The following is a 5,001-nucleotide window of genomic DNA, read 5'->3' as shown; positions in this document are numbered from 1 at the left end:
AAGTCAACTAATTACTCTTGCAAATGCGTAAATTGTGCCGATGGGGCTGGATGAAGCATGAGGTCCCAGCTATATATGATATGTTAGTTTATATTTAAAAAATTCTCCGTGATCTGTACAGAAATTTTATATTTCCATAATGGCTCTTTATATTCAACAAGTAATTCAGGACGGTGTAATAACCTGATCTATGTACACCGTCAAAATTCGTAGACCTAAAAATTAAGGGGTGGAAAAAAAAAAAAAGTGATATGCAATGCAGACATTGCATTCTCTGAAACAAATGAAAGAGATTAGAGAACTAATGTTGAAGATAACAACACCGAAGCTCGAAGCCCAATTATTCATTTCTGGATTCTTCAAGAAATAGGAAACCGACTTAATATGGTCGGTTATGATCATGGAACATACTTAGAAGCTTCTATACTCTTGTATCAAGTATACTGTAGAAAAATTATAACCGACATTTGACATGTATAAATAGGTAATTAATGGATCATGTAGGTTAGTGAATCAGAGTGTATGTAAGGCGTGAGTGTGAGTAAGAAAAATAAGAAGCTTTGTACTCTTCTCGAATAATAAAAGAAATTATATTAGATAAACTCCTCTCTTATTTCAATACCACAATCCGAGTCACAATTTCCAACAACTAACGTAGTAGGAACTAGAAATTTGGTACAAATAAAGGGCCCAATTTGGTGATATTTGACTATAAGGAGAAAAATATCAGAAATTGATATCCAAACATAAATAGTTAGAAGAAGGTGATAAAAATACGAAATTATTTCATAGGTTTGCAGCTCATAGAAAATTCAAGAAAAGAATAATTACTAGAATTGAAAATGATCCAAATATAACCAAAAACATGCTAGTGAGTTTATAAAAAATTACTAGAACAGCAAGGGGCTAGATTTGCTTCTGTTTACCATACTTACTGGGATGAAATGGATATCCTGGCTTATCAAAAACATATAGGATTAGAACAACCTTTCACTAAAGTTGAATTGCATAAAGACCATAGTAGGAAATATCGGCCGATACCGATCCGTATCGGCCGTGACCGATCCGATACTGGTCCGATACTCGCGATAGTGTGTTAAGCTCCAATCTATGGTATTGGCCGATACTGGTCCGATACTGGTCCAATACGTATCGGTATCAGCCGTGACCGATACCGATACCGATACCGATATTTCCTACTATGATAAAGACATCTTTAAGTTAGACCCTAGTGGTTGATATGGTTAATACTATCACGTCTAACTAATTCGCTACAAAGATTAAATCTCATGATTTTACGAGGAACATACCACATTGCTTGTGAACAAAATCATGAATGCAGTTCTCGATACAACATGTAGAAGCATTCCGTTGGTCGCTAAAATCAGACCGAGTCACAGCATGTTGTTGGAAAAACTATTCTCACCAAAGAAATAAGTTTTTTTTTTATTATTTAATTAAGAACATTAATATACTATACCTTGATTTTCCTTATTAAGGGTAACCTACTTTTTTTTTATCCGCTTTATAAAATAGTTTCTGTTAAGGCACACCTACAATTTTTTGTCATCCTCTTGAATTGAGAGTAACCTACCTTTTTTTTTTTTTCTATCACAAATGCGAAACCTTGTTCTTTCCAAAACAGTCGATCTTACTTGAGGGCACCAGTCCACAGAGAGAAATGGAAACAGGAAGAAAGGACTTCAGGCCCGGCCCAAAACATGGATTCGGCCCAGTTCTTATAGCTTTGTTACCTTCTCCAAACATATAGACATACAATATATAACAATATATATGAAGATATACAACCACAAAGAAACCAGGCACAAAGGCCCGGGGATCAATAAGGTCCGTTATATATATCACCAGAACATATATTTACAGCACATAGAACCTAAGTATAACATTTATTTCCTAACTGAAAGCACACAAACATGATAGGTACGTCTCAGCCACACCACAAATGCTTCGACTAATGATGAAAATAACATGAAAATAACATGAAAAGACACAAAACATGAAAGGCCCATAAAAAGGATAGAATGTCTCATCTCCATAATTGCTTTGATCATCAACAGCCATTCAATATTCTATGACGAAATTAACATGAAAGAATATTTATCCTAATGAATTTGTATTCCCGTGAATTTTTAGATTTTTTTTTTAAATAAACCAAAATCCATCACTATTTTTTTTGTTAAATAAACAAAAACCCTAAATGGCTCAGATTTTGGAGAGGATCCGTGCCTTATGTTGGAACCCATAGAAACAGAACATTTAACTTATTCTTTGTAGCATTGTTTTTATTAGTATTATTTTTTTGACAAATTATTTTTTTATAACTTTTTTTATATTTTTAGTACAAAACAAACTTTTACCAAAAAATCCTAGTTTATGGTCCGATTTGGCCGATTCCAACCGATTCATCCGTTTCCAATTGCATGGTCAAGTGACCGATTCCGATTTTGATTCCGATTTTTCGAAACATGATTTAGGGTTACCCGCACTAGCAATGTCCAGTGAAAGAAAGTGTCGGCCAGAAACTGATTATTAAATATGAACTGATTATTCAGTTTGAAATTTTAAGTTACTGTTTGTGAATTATAATGTAATAAACAATAATTAAACTAAAGTAACTCGATCATTTGTTTCCAGCTGCCCTATTGATCGATTGCACAAACTGTAGGAAGCTCTCCTTGGAAGAGCCTCCTTCCTCATCCCATGCCTTGTTCATCACATTTCCATATTCCTTGGCTCGTCTTCTAATTTCAATGCCCTTCTCATTGGGGCCCATCATCAAATCCACCACCTCCTCCACCTTCGCCTTTGTTTGCCCCGAGCTTTCCGTCATGCCTCTTGCGAGTTCAATACCCAAACCAACCTCGATCAACATCATTGAATTAAATATTTGTTCAGCGGCGAGTGGCCAACTGATGATCGGTACTCCATTGCTAATGCTCTCAAGTATTGAGTTCCATCCGCAGTGGCTAAGGAATGCTCCGGTCGATATGTGGCCGAGAATTTTTAATTGCGGGGCCCACCCATGAACGAGTAGTCCTATGTTTTTTTGCTTGATCCTGTCCTTGAAGCCATGAGGTAGCCATTCATCTCTGAACCCACCCCTCGGATCATATCCAATTGGAGGTCTGATGACCCAAATAAAAGAGCAACTGCTGCCCTCGAGTCCCTGTGCTAGATGCATCAGTTGTTCATGTTGTATACTGTTTTGTGACCCAAAAGAGATGTAAAGCACCGATGCTGGCGGTTGCGAGTCTAAAAATGTCATGATTGTAGTTTCATCCTCAAATTTGGAAGAAGATGGTCGATTGGCCAGAGCTAGCAGTGGACCGATAGGCCAGATTGGAAATTTGAAGGTTTTTCTAAGCATACCTAGACCAAGCGATTCAAACTCTTCAACAGTATTTATCACCATTGCATCGGTCTTGTGCAAAAATCTGATCTGCCTATTTTCAAATTGAGACAATTCATCCGTACCATCTGCTTCTAGGATAAACTTTGGCAGTTGCGATCGGTCCATTATAATCTCTGGATATTCTGGCAGGGAGAATCTATTGCTTTCTGTCAGTGTATGAGGAAGGTTCGACCACAGAGACAAAAACACTGCCCCTCCAAATGCACCCATGGTAAAAAAGGTAGTATGAAAGACTTTGTACTTGTGCGCTATATCAACCGTCCAACTACAGAAATAGTCGGTCACGATGCACAAGGGAGCATGATTTGACTCATTCGATACGAGACTAGAAATGAAATCATCAAAAGCAGAGTAGAGTGTTTCGGTAGCTTTAAAGAAGGTGATGAATTGGGTTGTAGGGATATCAGCAAAAGATTTGGCACTGGCTGGAAGGCCATGATCAGCAGGGTAAAAAGGGAGGGAATAGAACCGGAGACGCGAATCGGGAGGAAGGAAAGATCGGATCGAACTTATGTGATGAGAGGTTGAGACGAGTGTTATGGTTAAACTTGGCTGGTAATGGTGGAGTCGAGCTGCGAGGGAGAGGAAAGGGTAGGTGTGGCCTTGGGCTGGAAAAATGAATAGAACTACATGAGCTTGAGGTTTTTCCATGGAGAAGGAGAAGACGCACAAGGTGTAACACCATGAAAGAATTAATACACTTGAAATGAGCCAATTTAAAATTTGTTAGGAATGTAACTATATAGTGTTTCTGAAATTTATCTTAGATAGGAGTACATCTTGAAAGTGATGAAATAGTGGCCAAGCATTAGAGATATGTATTTAGTGAACATAAATTGCTTTCGTGTGCAGCAATTTATATCTGCAATACTCCCAGATAAAAGTTTATAAATTATTCCTTGGGCAAACTCTATTATTAATTCTTTTTTCACTTTTCTTAGATACTTAGATTATTGTGATCATAGAAGGAAAAATCAGAATTGGAATCGGAATCGGTCTTTTGATCATGGAATCAGAATCAGGTGAATCGGTCGGAACTAGTCAAATCGGATCGAAAACTAAGGCTTTTTTGCTGGAAGCTCGTTTTTTACTAAAAAATAGGAAAAAAATGATGAAAAAATAATTTGTCAACAATTTTTGTTTAGACAAATGATTACAATCAAATAATCCACTAATGCAATATAATACAAGCATTACAACATTTTTATTTAAATGTAGTTATGTATTATAGTAACAAAAAATAGCATAGTGTGGTGGAAGTTTGCTTAGTTGATAACAAAGAGGTCCTTGGTTCGACTCAGGCTAGAATAATTTTTTTTTGGAGAATGGTATTTGCGCGTTTCGGCCGATGGTATGATTGACATCAAACTGTTTCGGTCAAAATTTCACTGAAATAGGACCATTTCGTCCAAAATTTGATTGAGATCAGACCGTTTCAGTTGAAATTGAACAAAAATTCACATACCGTGTAACTCAGCCTGAGATCGAATCAGCACAGCATGATTCCGATCTGAATCGGTCGATTTCGGTCCTGTTGAGCTGATTTTTCCTTCTATGATTGTGATGTA

At 36.8% G+C, this 5,001-nt stretch overlaps 1 pseudogene; it reads right to left on the bottom strand.

Annotated features, from left to right (window-relative positions):
• Positions 1-2,641: 2,641 nt before the first annotated feature.
• Positions 2,642-4,084, bottom strand: LOC144544831 (UDP-glycosyltransferase 92A1 pseudogene; annotated as a pseudogene).
• Between the last annotated feature and the right edge of the window lie 917 nt (positions 4,085-5,001).

The sequence above is a fragment of the Carex rostrata genome, chromosome 27, assembly GCF_964058835.1.
Source record: "Carex rostrata chromosome 27, lpCarRost1.2, whole genome shotgun sequence".
NCBI lineage: Eukaryota > Viridiplantae > Streptophyta > Magnoliopsida > Poales > Cyperaceae > Carex > Carex rostrata.
Note: the sequence above shows the minus strand (reverse complement) of the source record. Positions and strands in the feature narration are given on the sequence as shown.